The sequence below is a fragment of the Panthera leo genome, chromosome D3, assembly GCF_018350215.1.
Source record: "Panthera leo isolate Ple1 chromosome D3, P.leo_Ple1_pat1.1, whole genome shotgun sequence".
Lineage (NCBI taxonomy): Eukaryota > Metazoa > Chordata > Mammalia > Carnivora > Felidae > Panthera > Panthera leo.
Window position 1 is genome coordinate 64411826 of NC_056690.1, and position 15949 is coordinate 64427774.

General features: G+C 35.7%; 1 long non-coding RNA gene across 1 annotated transcript in view; it reads left to right on the forward strand.

Moving 5' to 3' along the window:
* The window catches only part of LOC122204105, a 54857-nt gene extending 39200 nt beyond the window's left edge, over positions 1 to 15657 (forward strand). The window contains exons 3-4 of the long non-coding RNA XR_006195495.1: positions 8721 to 8810; positions 15605 to 15657. This is a non-coding gene — a long non-coding RNA (uncharacterized LOC122204105). The remainder of the gene's footprint in view (positions 1 to 8720; positions 8811 to 15604) is intronic.
* Positions 15658 to 15949: the final 292 nt, after the last annotated feature.

The following is a 15949-nucleotide window of genomic DNA, read 5'->3' on the forward strand; positions in this document are numbered from 1 at the left end:
CAACCTACTTAATGGGAGAAGATATTTGAATGTATCATATCTGATTAAGGCTTAGTATCCAAAATATATAAAGAACTGATACAACTCGATCCAATAAAATATAGACAGAACACATGAACAGACATTTCTCCAAAGAAGATATCCAGGTGGCCAACAGACAGATTAAAAGATGTACAGCATCACTCATTATCAGGGAAATGCAAATTAATTAGCCATTCTCACACCTGTCAGAATGGCTAAAATTAAAAAAAATGCAAGAAACAACAAGTGTTGGTGAGGATGTGGAGAAAAGGAACCATTGTGCACTGTTGATGGGAATGTAAACTGGTGCAGCCACTGTGGAAAACAGTATGGAGTTTCCTCAAAAAAATTAAGAAGAGAGTTACCACCATATCATCCAGTAATTCCACTACTGGGCATTTACCCAAAGAATATAAAAACATTAATGTGAAAAGATATATGCACCCCCATGTTTATTTCAGCATTATTTACAATAGCCAAATTATGGAAGCAATCCAAGTGACCATCAATAAATGAATAGATAAAGAAGAGGTGGTATACATATACACAATGGAATATTTTATTCAGCCATACAAAAGAATGAACTCTTGCCATTTGCAGCAAGGATGGATCTAGAAGGTATAATGTTAAGTGAATTAAGTCAATTAGAGAAAGACAAATACCATATGATTCCACTCATGTGAAATTTAAGAAACAAACAAAAAGAGTCAAACAAACAAAAAGACTCTTAAAGAATAGACTGAGGGCTACCAGAGGGGAGGTGGGTGGAGGGATGACTGAAATAGGTGAAGGGCGTTAAAAGTACACTTACTGTGGTGTGAGCACTGAGTAATGTATAGAATTGTCGAATGACTCTGTTGTACACTTGAAACTACTGTAACACTATTAATAATACTGGAATAAAAAAAATTGGGGAGATTTTGGCAACCAAAAAAAAAAATAAAGAAAAAAAGAAAAATGTTAAATCAATTCTAGGAGTCTATAAATTGGCTTTCATTTAAAAGGAACTTCATGTTGATGCAAACATGAATGAAGCTGGAAGATATACTAAGTGAAATAAGCAAGGCACAGAAAGGAAAATACCTGCATGATCTCATAGGTAGAATCTAAAAAACCACAGAAGCAGTAGAATGGTGGTTATCAGGGGCTAAGAGATGGAGGACAAATGGAAAGATACTGGTCAAGCGTTCAAAGTTGAAGTTATATGGGATAAATAAGTCTAGAGATCTAATGAACAGCACAAGTACTACAGTTAATAATACTGTATTGAATATTAGACATAAGCTAAGAGATTTCAGATTTCATTACACACAAAACAATAACTGTATGACATACACAAAAATAACTATAGGAAAAGACATGCTAATTAGCTCAACTGTAGTAGTAATAATTTTACTATATATATATCAAATTATGTTGTATAACTTAAATACATTTAATTTCATTTTATAAATAATTAAAAATATTTTTAAAATTCATGGAACTATACCCTTAAGGTGCCTGCACCTTATTGTATGTGAATTAGGACTCAAATAATCATTTAGAAAGTCAATGTGGGGTACCTGGGTGACTCAGTCAGTTAAGTGTCCAACTTTGGGCTCAGGTCATAATCTCGTGTTTGTGGGTTTGAGCCCTACATCAGGCTCTGTGCTGACAGTGCAGAGTCTGATTTGGATCCTCTGTCTCCTCTCTGTGGCCCTCCCCTACTCGCTCTCTCTCTCTCTCTCTCTCTCTGTCTCTCTCTCAAAAACAAATAAACATTAAAAATAAAAATAAAAAATAATTATAACTAACTAAATGAATGAATGAAGTCAATGTAATGGTTTCATCCGTGACCATGACTGTGACACATGGGGTTTTAATGACATTGGTTCTGTTATAGTCTTTAAAATGGATGGTCAGCTCATGACTGCAAGTTTATTATCATGCTTCATAAAATATACAGAGCATTATGTACTGAATATTACATAATAAAATTTTTAAAGAAACTAAAAAATAAATTAGCCAAGTTACCATATATAAAGTGCTGATCAAAGTTGCCAGACTTTATAGAATGATTGCTATGTGTTAATCTTTTATAAGCTTTATTTTATTCAATCTTTGTACAAATGTGTAGGATAGTTTTAGTATTCTAATTATATTTTTTTTTTTAATTTTTTTTTTCAACGTTTTTTATTTTATTTTTGGGACAGAGAGAGACAGAGCATGAACTGGGGAGGGGCAGAGAGAGAGGGAGACACAGAATCGGAAACAGGCTCCAGGCTCCGAGCCATCAGCCCAGAGCCTGACGCGGGGCTCGAACTCACGGACCGCGAGATCGTGACCTGGCTGAAGTCGGACGCTTAACCGACTGCGCCACCCAGGCGCCCCAGTATTCTAATTATAAATATAAACACTGATCATCAAAATGTTGAGCCAGTTCCCCAATATAGCACAGTTAGTCAAAAGTGGATCCAGGTCTAACATGTTCTTCCTTTTACCCCAGCATGCTCTTGCTGCTTCTATTGCTTGACTCAACACATGTCAGTTCAGCCCTCTCTATAATACATTCTCTGGGGATTTTTTATTTAGTTTGTTTATTTAAACAATCTCTACACCAAACGTGGGCTCGGACTCATGACCCCAAGATCAAGATGAAGCTCCACCAACTGAGCCAGTCAAGCACCCCCTGCATTCCCTGCTTTTTCAGGGCCAAAAGTCTATAACACCTCTCCCCACTTTTGTGCAGTACCCACTGTGTAGCCGCACTCATTTACTTGTGTTCTCTTGGTCATGGCTACCTTCTGCTTCAGACACTTTTATTTCATGCTCAGACTGTTCCGATCATAATCTTCCTGTTTTCACATTTCCCTTTCGCAAATTTATTCCACATTTTATTCATATATAATTCTTATGCGCAGCAAGCTGATCACAAATATAAACTGGCTTTCAAATTCCTGAAAGATAAAATGTTCTTCTAATTCAAGCTTTCATAGGCCCTGCAATGGAATCCAAGCCAGTATTGCCTTATGATATATACACATTATGCCCAAGTCCATGTCTGCAAGGATCCAGACAGATCTCATGCTGTCCCTTTTGTATGCCTTTTCTCTTGTTGCCCTTCTGGAGAACTCTGCCTTTCTTTTTTCTGGATCCTTCTGTCATTCAGTTCTGAAGTTACCTCCTCATTGAAGCTTCTCTGACCACCCAAAACAAACCCATCCTCTTTAGTTTTTGTGTTTTACTACATTTAAACCATCCTCTCATTCTTTTATCTGTTTATAACATCTCTTAAGTTTCTACTCTGGGCCATCTCAGATGTGCAGTGTGGGACTTGAGTAGTGAATGACGTCTTGCTATCATGAAGTAATATTGCATTCTTGCATCTGTGCTGGTCTTATTCCTCAAAGTCAATTATAAGCATTTTGATGACTGGGATCTTATTTCAAGTCTGCATCACTTAATAGATATAATTCATGTTCACAATACATAGTTAAAGAGGGCAATCCAAAATGAATTATCATTTATCCTATTTTTAATACTCAAGTTTTACATGTATTTATCCGATACACTATTAATGAAGAGAACTACTTGAAGGCTATTGTGAAAATTTAAATAGTGGTTTTCCCTGGATTTGGGGGTCTTAAGAGATTTAACGTATAGTAAATATTTAAAAGAATGAAGTAAAAAAAAAAGAAAAGAAAAAGAGGAATCTCATAGTATTTGAGATCCTTATATTGTGCTTTTTAAGTTCCCCTGAACTTAAGAAAATGGCCACTTATCTAAAGGAAAATTTAATCTACTTAATAGCATAGGACTTGCCATTTGCCCTATTATCTAGTTTTCCTTGCTGTAAAGTCACGGGGCTAAGATAATACTTTACTCTCCCTACCTCATGAAGCCACAGTTAGTGATTGGTAAAATGCCATGATTTAATATACAGTAAAATGACATTGGGCAGGGGACATTATTAGGATATATAATAAATCTTATTGTCATTAATGAACAAGTAAGCTGAAATATAATAAAATCTTGTATAAAAGGGTAGATACTGATCATTTTATAAAAATTATTGTGATGCCTGAGTGGCTCAGTTGGTTAAGTGTTTGACTCTTGATTTCAGCTCAGGTCTTGATCTTATAGTTAGTGAGATTGAACTTTGCATCAGGCTCTGCACTGAGAATGCGGGGCCTGCTTGGGATTCCCTCTCTCCCTCTCTCTGCATCCCCTCTGTGTGCACTCTGAATGAATGAATGAATAAACAAATTAAAAATATTCTTTCTATATGATTCAGTTGTCCTATTTTTGACAAGATAGAACAATTCTTAGGCTTTATTCTATATATAATGTAACAAATAGGTATGACTTTTGACAGAGAATCATTATTATCAGTAATGTAGGCTAAAGTGAAACAATGTTGTTGCAGAAATGACAATGCTCTTATAATGAGATGATACCATATTTATCTGAAGTACAAAATAAGTTATAATTGTCATTACTATTGTAGGCAATGTTAATCAATGACATTATTATTAAACAGAATGACATACAGAAAACTCATGGAGATTGATTATTATACCAGTGTACTTTGAAAACTTGGTCTTAAAAGAGATTTTCATCTTTCAATTTGCTACTTATATGAGGGGAATTAATTGAATGGAGCAGCAGAACAGAGAATATAACTGACTGCAGGAGAGGTGGGAAGAGGTAGAGAGGGAGAGAGAAGATAAGTTCTGCAATCTAGGAAGTCTCCTAAATGAGGATTTAGGAGCCAGATCAAGATTCTGAACCACTTCTTTAAATGTTTTTGTTTGTTTTGTTTTGTTTTGTTTTGTTTTGTTTTGTTTTGTTTTTCTGTAGTACCCACTTTCTACTTTTCCCTTTGGTTAAACTAGCCCAATACCTTATAGCAAAATATTTCTATATTTTAGATTCATCCCTTAGGACTGGAATATCCGCTGTATATCAAGTCATATCAAAGAAGCTGTATTTATACAAAGACACAGCATCTTCCATAATGTCTTATCTGAATAAGCAGATTAAGTAATGCTGTTCACACTTGAGACCAAGAATTGGCTGCTTAAAAGGTCAGGTCAAATCAGATAAGTACAGCCAATGGGATAGTTAATAGTAAGATATTGGGAATATAGTTCAAAATCAAGTGAGTTCTAGATAATGACAGAAGCTGAACTTTCTATGTTGATTTTAAGTGTCTAAAATATATTTGCTAAGCAAAAGATTTAGATTGGAATAGAACAGTGCAAAATATTAAGAAAACAGGAGGGTAGAGATAGGAAGAGGCAGAGGAGAAGGAAAAAGAGAAGAAAAAGACAAAGAGGAACAAATGGAATAGATAGGAAAGTCATTTCCTAAGTCATAAATACCCAACATTTCTCAAAATATATTTTTATCTTTCCATGTATGTGGCCAACCCAAATTTCATATATTTTTTTCTGTAAACATCTAGGTAATGAAGTATTGGAAATATGAAACTTTAGGTTGCAGACCAAAAGACCACAAATTATCTGAATTGAGAAATAAATTTTCAATCACAAATGATACAGGTGCCCAAAACTAAAATTTTAATTACATAAAATTAAAATTACGTAAAATTAATTTTGCATCAATTAAATTAATTATGTATTACATAATTATTATATATGTATTACTATATATGGCATAAATTAATTTTATGTAGTTAAGTTATTACTTAAATTTAAAATTAAAACTGTTCAATTATTTATTTTTTTGCGTATATGTACTATTGGTGCTGGAAAGAGCCTAGTTAATTAATTGCCAGATAGATTATGCTCTTTTTCTTTTCAATTTTTTTTAATCTTTATTTATTTTTGAGAGAGAGACAGAGTGTGAGTAGGGAAGGAGCAGAGAGAGAGGGAGACACAGAATCCGAAGCAGGCTCCAGGACCTGAGCTGTCAGCACAGAGCCTGTGGGGCTTGAACTCACGAACCGTGAGATCATGACCTGAGCCGAAGTTGGCTCAACTGACTGAGCCACCCAGGCGACCCAGATTATGCTCTTTTTGAAAGTACAGCCATGCTCTGATAACAGTCTCTATTTAAGAAACTATCAGATAAAAATAATTTTCCCAGTAGTTGTGATGAAAAAAAGATGAATGAGAAATAATTTCTCAAAGAGCTTACACTTCAGTTTAACAATTTTTCATTCATTCATTCACAGATTCATTCAAACATTCATTCACTTGCTCAATAACATTTTTTGAGCCCCCACTATGAGGTATGCCAGGGTGTACATACTGAACCAAACACGATCCATTCTGTCATAGAACTATATTCTCACAATATTATATTTCCTTTTCTTGGCACTCTAGTAGATGGGCTACTATTTGACTATAGGATTCAATGGGAACTCATAGGAGGGAACCAAATCAAATGTGAGGAGTCCGGAAGTCTCCTTGAATAAGAGGTTTCTGAAATGAAACCTATAGACAAAACATGGAAAAAATATTAATTCAACACAATTAGTGACTACTTCTGGGATAAGATAGTACAGATTCACTTTTCTCTGCTGTTCCACTTTAATTATAACTAATGCCCTAGAAATTATCAATAGACAAAAGGATGGAAAGCTAGAAAGAAGAAGACTTGAGAAACAACATGATGAAGTCCCTGAGTTTTCTCTTTACTTTCTATATACCCCCTAACCCAGTACCAATGAAGCCTGCAGCCCAGTGACTGACAACAGGTTTAAACAACAACAAACATGTCCAAGGAAAACCTGCTCTCTCTAGCCAAAGAACTGGGAAACTCAGTGTCCAAGAGACCTAGAGTGGAGTCCTGGTTCCTGCTTCACCAACGAGGCTCTGCAGGCATTCTTACACATTGGCAGCAGCAGAGACCCTGCCATGCAGCCCCAGCTCCACACCTGGCCTGCTGGGCAAACTGATCTACTACTGGTGGCAGTGGCGATGGCAGCAGTAGCAACGAAACCCCAGACTTTCCAAGCCTCCACGCCACTGATCCACAAAGGGTACGGCTAGGTGGTCCCATCTGCCTGTAGCAATGACAGCAGCAGAGAAAAGAAGGATAATGTCTTGTATTTACTTAAATTTTTATTTCTGTTTTTATTTTTCCTTCTTGGCATTTTAAGGTTTGTTCTCTTATCATTTCCTTTCAGGTTAAAGAACTGTCTTTAGCCATTTATTTATGATAGGTCTGCTTATGACAGATTCTCTTTTCCTTCTTTATTTCTGCTTTATTATTGAAGGATTGTTTTCATTGGATTAGGAATTCAGGGTTGGCAGGTGCTGGGTGTATTTTAGCATTGAAAAATGTTGTGCCACTTCTTTCTGGCCTCTTTGGTTTCTGATGAGAAACCCTCTATCATTCCACTTGCTTTTCCTTTATATAGAAGTTATTATTTCTCTCTTTTGTCTCTCTCTGCCTCTCTCTATCTCTCATTGGGTGTCTCTCTGTCTCTGTCTCCCTCTCTGTCTCTCTCTCTGCTTTTTAAATTTGTCTTTAGTTTTCAGAAGCTTATGTATGTGTCTTGACATGGGTTTCTTTGAGTTTATCTTGTTTGAGATCACAGCTTCTTGAACCTGTAGGTTTACAGTTTTTGCTAAATTTACGAAGTTTTCTGTTTTTATTTCTTCAAGTAATTTTTTAGCCCTACACTCCTTCCCTCTTCTTCTGAGACTCTTGAGTACATGAACAGTGGAATTTTATTAAGGGCCTACCAATCTGTGTTCACTTTTTTTCTTTTACTCTATTTTCTCTTTGTTGTTCAGAATGGTTAATTTGTATTGTTTTATCTTCAAGTTCCTGCATTCTTTCCTTTGTCACATCCACTCTATTATTGAAAGTATATAATGAGTTATACTGCTCAGTTATTGTGCTTTTGCATTCTAAACTTTTTATTATTTTCTGTTTCATGAGACTTTCTATTTTTTAAGTGTTTTTATGTTTTAATTTTAGTGTGTGGATTTTTTAGTCTTTGTAAGATAATTCCAACATCTGTGTCATCTCAGTGTTGCCTGTTGATTTTTTTCATTCATGTTGAGATTTTTCTGGTTCTCAGTATGACAAGTGATTTTCAATGGAAACCTGTACATGAGAGTACTGTGTTATGAGACTCTGGATCCTATTTAAACTTCTGTTTGAGCAAGATTTCTCTGAAACTTATGTAGTGGGGAAAGAAGTGGGGAAGTGTTACTTCACTATTGCCAGGTAAGGGTAAGATGAGAGAGAGCCTTCTAGTTACTGTGGGGTGAGAATACCCAGTAGCTCTTCCAAATTCTTCTCTGGCTTGGAAGAGGCATAGTGCTTTGTTACTTTCCTCTCCACGGTCTTGGCACCACAGGGGCAGAGGAAGGAGGTCATAACCACCTGATGGGGAAAGAATGCCTTGGCCTCCCTAACCCTTTATTGGCCTTCTCTGACACCACCCAATAAGGTGGAGGTTGGGGCGACTCCCTATAGCCTGGTGAGTGTGCAGATCCAGGCTCACCATGTGTCTTTTGTAGGAGTGAGTAGGGGTGGGGACCACTGATTTTGTTTTTTTGTTTTTTGTTTTTTTATTTTTCCTGTGGTGTTTCACTGGAATAGAGTGATTTTTGTCTAAATATTTTATCTGCCTCTTTGCTGATCCCTAGCCTAGAGTGAGCAGACATTCACTAGAGTTGTTTGTTTGTTTGATTGTTTGCTTGTTTGTTTTAATCTGCTTACTTTGCCTTTTCCAGGTTGCTGCCTGGTTCAGTTCCAAGTCTGGAATGCATGAAGGAAAAAGAAACCAGGGGAATTCACCACCATGTTGATCCTTGTATCCCAAGGTCACTATCTAGTCTTTCTCTTTCTACCTTTCAGAGTCCTCTTATGTTTATTTTAATGGGAAAAACACATCTACTCCATCTTCCCTGAAAATTTTGTTCACCCACATGTATAATTTTAAATGTACCATCTATTGAGTGATCTGAAAGCATTCAAACAAAACAAAATTATTCCAAAAATATTTTAAATGGCCATCTATTTAAAACATGTATGAGCATGGGGCGCCTGGGTGGCTCAGTTGGTTAAGCATCTGACTTCGGCTCAAGTCATGATCTTGCAGTTCATGAGCATGAGCCCTGAGTCAGGCTCTGTGCTGACAGCTCAGAGCCTGGAGCCTGCTTCAGATTCTTGGTGTCCCCCTCTCTGTCTGCTCCACCGTTGTTTGTGCTCTGTCTCTGTCTTTCAAAAATGAATAAATGTTTAAAATATTTTTAATATATGAGCATTGTATTAGATTGAAGCATATGAAATTGTTGATATTCAATAGTTTTATAAAATGTAATTTTCATAGGAAAATTATTTGCTGCATTGCATTAAAATTTTTGATGTTACTAGTAATGTCATGGCAACCCACATCAGAGAAAGAAGGAAGAGGGGGGAGATAATCATAGATAACTTCAGTGATATAATAATCTTGCCAGGAACTCACAAATTAAGACATCCTTGGCTATTTTTATGTTTTAATGAGTTAAAACTACTTAAGAGGTTTGAGTTGGAAATGTCAGGCATTTCTATCAAGAAAAGCTATGTAGACTTTGCTTTGCAAACATCTAGGCAGCATTCATGCAACATAGACATCATCACATTGTTTATTATTAAGAAAATTTAATAATAAATGATAGTAAAATGCTCTGCCCTAATGAAATGAGGTTATTACAATAGCTTTCCAAACCATGGAAATAAAATGTCTTAAAAGGATAATACCTTTTTCCAATGTGAACAAATGTATCTATAGGCTAGTAGTAACATATATATATTTTCTTAAATCAACTGGACTCTTGAGGTGCTAAGTTAACTAAACATTGAATATATTTTTATTTGGTATAAGTGAGTTTCCTGGTAATGTTTCAAAGGCAGCACTCTACTTATAGAGGTAGAGAAAGGGGGCTTATTCAGTTTTCTGGTTAGCACAGACCATATCTCTAAGCCGTATCTGAGAGCCAGATATGAAACAAAGAACAGCATTCTTCCTCCTGAAAGGGATGACACTCTTTTCACAGGGAAAAGCATTACTTGTTTCTGATAATTCATATCCATCAGGTTCATAATAGTTAATATTTCCTATATTTGAAAAATATCTGTGTTTAGTGTTTAAGGAGCACCTTTACTCATTTTTGAGTTTCAACTTTTTTTATATTTTCCTAGATAATTTAAATAAGTTATATAGGGCTGTATCAGATTTCATTTAAAATAAATGGCTGCATACTCATACAATTTTATTTTTTAAATAAATAAATTATCTAACCAGTATCTCAAAGGTCAATAAGTATTTTCTGTATTTTTGGTTTAAACAAAGCTCACTTAAGAAAATTGCCAGGGTCAAGAGCTAAATGGTGTAAACATCAGGGAGGAGGTCAGAGGATAGATTCTGGACACATACACACTTTCGACTGGCATTCTTCCTAGAGTGGGACAAATTGTTCCCAACTCTTGCCTGGTGGTTACTGTCTGCAGTACAAAGCCATTAAATGCAGTAGTGACCTCAGCATCAAACCTCACCCAAATAGCCTCCAGTTTCACAGCTTGAATCTCCAATTGCATTGATTCATCTCCATCTCCTGTCTAGATGGTCTTCATAATGAGAGCTTTCTCCCCATGGACTAAACTTGATTTTGACAATCCCACTCTTGGTAATCACAGTGCTTTGAACTCATTCCCAGGCATGAATTTCCACTGACTATTGTCAGTCAATCTGTTCACTTCCAGCTGTTAAAGTTCAGAGTCATTGGACACAATTAAGAAGTAAAGAAAGAATCTTCTTCCATCATATAAATGGTGATGATGTAATTGGAAAAAATCACTCATCTGATTACAGAGTCCTCCAGTTTCATTTATAAAAATCTATCTCTCCAACTACTTTATAAAAGCTATAAGGGGAGCAATCAAGTGTTTTTCTTCCTTAAAACTCACAAAGCCTATGCATGTGGCTGGGGATAGTGTTAACAGTTAATTGATGCTTATTGGCTTCACTTAATAAGCCTTAGCTATTCAATTATATTTTTTGAGATTAATTATTTAAGGAGAATTTATTACTAGCCATATGTGTATTATTATCCTCACTGTGTGCCCACTGTGAGAAAAACTTCCAGGTACAAGGGATACCAAAGAGGTAAGAAAGGGAACCCTGTCTTCAAGCATCTTACAGACAAATAGAAGTAATCAGATGCAAGATATAAAGAGATACATTATGGAAAAGATACAGACCCAGCTAAAGTAGTTCAGAGAAAAAAATATAAAGATTCTTGTAACTGCATGTTTTTGGAAATATTTATGGAAGGGATGATCTTTGAATTGGATTTTTTTTTATAGCTGGATATGCAGAAACAGAAGAGAAGTGATTTAAGAAGAAATATTTATTGACAATAATTTATGTCATGCACTTATTTAATATCTACCTTGTTAATTAGGTAATGTTTTTGCTTACCTCCATCAATTATTTCTGACATGGCAGAAATTATGTGGGGTGGAGTTCAGAGATTATAGCAATATTTCCTAAAGGCCTTGATTAGCTATAGATACCAACAAGAAATGAATAAGGATCACACGTCAATTCTAAAAGTGTTATTTTTAAAATGTAGTTTTGGAGACATATTCATTTATTTTGCACATTCAAGGAATGATTACCAAGGCCATTCTATGTCCAAGGCGTATTGATTTTTATCCTACAGAGTAAGGCATTCATAAATTAATATATTTACCATATATTTATTTGGAAAAAATATATATATCAAATGAACTACAATGCTAAGTGTTAAGTAATACAATGGGGATATTTTCAGTAAATTTTTTATAGCATGCAGATGTGGGAGAAATGAATTTTGTATGTGAAAGTCAGGGGAAACTAGAAATAAGAGAACATATTTGAGTTAGATCTTAAAGAATGAGGACTCATTTAAGAGTGTACCTTGTGGGCAACATATACAGATTAGGACTTTGTATGGCAGAGATTAAGGCAGAAGCGAGGCATGGAGTCATGATCATCAGATTACCATCATGATTTGGGAAGAGCCCTGTGTGGCCAAAGATAAAGTTGGGTGGGACTCAAGATTTAAAATGCATGTAGAAACACATGTCGAGGGTATAGACAGGTCAGGATCGGAGATAATGTATTTCGGAATCAGAAACATAAAGACAGTACTTAGAATCATTGGTATGGATAAAAATGCTCTTGAAAAAACTTTTGACCATCCTGTAGAATCAGCATGCTTAGACACTAATACTGCCTCTGCTACTTATTAGCTCTGTGGGCAAGTTACATACCTTCTAAATTTCAGGCTTCGTTTTCATAAATGAGCATGAGAGAATTATCCACTTCTCTGATGGAATAATCCTGACTACCTGTGAGATAACCCATAAACCATAGCACAGGCACTAGTATAGAATAGAACTAAAAAATTCCTATTATTGTTAATATTGAAAAAGGCTAAATGTGGAATCCTAGAGAGAATTAACACTTATACAATAATTAATAAAAGAGCAAAAGAGAGGAAGGATTCAAAAAGGTAGAAAGAGCCAATGGGTGGGTAATTTCATAAAGCCTCATGGAAAGAAGAGTTCCAAAATGTGGAAGGAGAAGAGGATCACATTCTAACCCACAAGTCCAGAAAGAGGAGCCCTGAAAAGAAAGACACAGGATTTGACAGGTAGCTGGTCTTTGGTGACCCTTGGCTAGAATAGTTCCATCTGCATTCTTAGGATAGAAGTTTAATGTATAGTCTTGGAGGTAAGCAAGAGATGAAGTGAAATTATAATAGTTTGTTATTTAAGGTAAATGGACTGTAGGTTAAGTAGAGAGTAGGATGGAGGAGATAGTTTTGTTAGAATGTCAACGTCTTCTGACCACCTGGGTGGCTCAAGTCAGTTAAGCTTCTGACTGTGGCTCAGGTCATGATCTAATGGCTCCTGAGTTCAGGCCCCATGTTGGGCTCTGTGCCGACAGCTCAGAGCCTGGAGCCTGCTTCAGATTCTCTGTCTCCCTCTCTCTGCTCCCTCCCCACCCAAATAAATAAATATTAAAGACAAATTTTTTCTAATATTAAAAAAAAGAATGTAGATGTCTTAAATGCACTCTCAAGCAAAAGAAATGACATCCATGGAGGAAGAGAAATTAATGTGTAAGATAAGGTATTTGATAGGAAATGTCCCAAAGAAAATTTAAAAAATAAGACCAAAGGCACACGTAGAGATATTCTTTATGAAAAACAAAATAGTAGAGAAACCTTCTTGATTCAGACAAGAAAAAATGATTAAAATATGGATTTGAGATAGTGGAGGAGATGTAAATGACTTACTCCTAATAGCTCCTATTTCCTGGGATATTGAAGTCCAGGTGACTGAAAGTGAGAGATTTATTAACAGAAGAATCTAGAAGGGAGTGGAAAGGCTTGGAACTACTTACAAAGAAAAGGTTGTGAGTTCAGTTGTGAGCCAGTGTTTTGCATAGCACTTATGAAGGACTACATGATATTGGAACATATAAATAAAAAAGCAAGTCTATCAGAATGGATAAGTGGTTTTCTCTGGAAGTTCTAGGAAATTCACTCATATGAAGATAGAAAAATAACAATTGACTTGACCCAAGTGAGGAAAGATTTGAGGAACCCCCTGAGTGTTATCAAGGTATATGAGTTTCAGCCTAGGGAAAGGAAATGTAAGCAGCTTGAGAGGATGGAAGAGTGTAAGATATAGCCTGTGCCCTCAAGGAGAAGGTTTTGCTCTAGACAAAAAAAAACAAACAAACAAACAAACAAACAAAAAAAAACTATGATAGAACTAAAGGCAATATAATATAAAGAATATATAAAAAGTACTGTAAGGGTGATAAAACAAGTGTTGTAAGGGCTTAGAAAAAAAGTGAAATAAACTAGGGTAAGTAGAAAAGTTTATTTGATGAAAGTTACATTGATAGACTTTTAGGAAAGCTTAAGAGAACAGCCATGCTCTCCTATTAGCTGAAAGTGTTTCTTGTTATTTTAAACTTATATTATTTTTTATTCTTTACCTGTATTGTTAGGGTTTTGGGAAAATCAGTATCATAAAATCCAGCACTCAATGCGTTGCTAGAGAGAACTTGACTATTAGGCATCATGATGAATCTTCCCAAGAATGATTGGTCATAGCGTAGTTACCTCTGTTCCATGACAACTGAAAGCCAAAATCAATCTTAAGACTGGAAACAAGCATTTGAGTGTTAATGAGTCTATAAGATCAGAGCTTTGAAAATGGAAAGAGAACATCATCTACTCTTGAATACCAGAGAGGAATGATAGGATATGGGCAAGGTGCCAGGAAAATATCACCTTCTCTGAAAGCCACATGGCCTTCAAAAAAACTAAGTAGAGATTTTTGAAGCTAACTTTTCACCAGTCAGCCTTCATAACAGGACATGTGCTTCAGGTGAAAGCCAAGTGGAAAGAAATGAGTAAGAGCAAAGAAGACAGTTTTCAGTACTCAGAGAGAGATCCAGCATGGGAAAGAACTAGAGGTCATTGCAGCATAGTAAGAAGCTAATGGGAGGAAGAAATGTGCCTTTTTAATTCCTAAATTAAAGGATCAAAGTAAGACAAATATTAGGGTACCCATAGAAAAGAATTACCAAGCAGTCAAAGCACATAGGAATTCATCTGGGATGTCAATATCAGAAATAGTCTTAAAAGACACTCTGGAAGGAAGTGAGAATGGATCTTACCAGTCTTACATTGATGCCTAGTAAAACATATCTTCATCATCATCTGGGTACCTTAGCCTAGCATTCTATATAGATAAGTTGAATAAGCACTAAACTTGGGAAACTTGCATGAGGATATTTAAGAAAGGGAACAGAGAAGGGGACTAGAGGGAAAAATGCAGCACTGCTATGTTTTAGTAAATATTTAATATTTATAGTAACTTCCAGCAGATGTTCTATCTTTATGTATGAAAGAAACATGTATATATGCTTTCAGGAACATCTCTCACAAAAACTTCTTTCAAAATTATGGAGATTTATCCCTCTTCAAGATAAGCACACAAATGGACACACTGAGGTTGCAGTAGTGGATTGATAAGCTGTAAACACATAGTGGGATAATTCAGGGAAAAACTAAAACCAGTTAGATTAAAGCTAAGAGTGGAGGAGAGAAGGTGCAGAAAGATCATGCAAGAGTCATCAGACCCATTTGAAAAAAGTATTAACTTATGCCATTTCTTAAGGGAATTAGAGATTACTCATGAAATACCAACACACCTATGTAGAATTGGTGGAATCCATTGCCTTCTTGAGAAGAGATGTATGGCTCAGTCCTTTCATGTAGCATTTGAAAATTCAATTAAAAATGTTAAACTAACTCTAAGCCACTAAGAGTAATAGCCATAAAAATAAATCCTTCCCAATTCCCTTTGATCTCCTGTAAAGGCACTAAATGCTAAAAAAGTTCAACTCAAATGTATGCAGGATTTTCTCAATCACAGCTCATTTTTTCCAGTTTCCCAAATCTAAGCTGATGTTGTGACCCTGAAGGTCACTCAGGACACCTTTTTGTCACAATGTCACTACAGAGGAAAACAACATTGAGGGCAGCTTCTTTATGTTTTTCAGGTCTCTGCTGTGTTTGTCCCATACAAGAAAGGCAATGAAAATCTTTTGAGAGGTAAGATATAAAGAGAAATGGTTTATTAATAATTAAAACCACTGGGTAAACTACCCACTCAGACGGCCTCCTATGGATGTGAATGACATTCAGATTTTCTTAAGTCCAAATGCTGTTGATGCAGTGGTGTTCCGAAAGATCCTCCCATGGGTACTTCCTGTTTTCATCTTTATACTGAATCCATCACTATTCCTTGCACATACTATAGTCACTCTCAACAATGACTCTTTGGTCCTGTGGAGTAAGACTTAGTAGTTAAAATTTTACTCTTTGGAAGCTAGCCAGTCTGCATA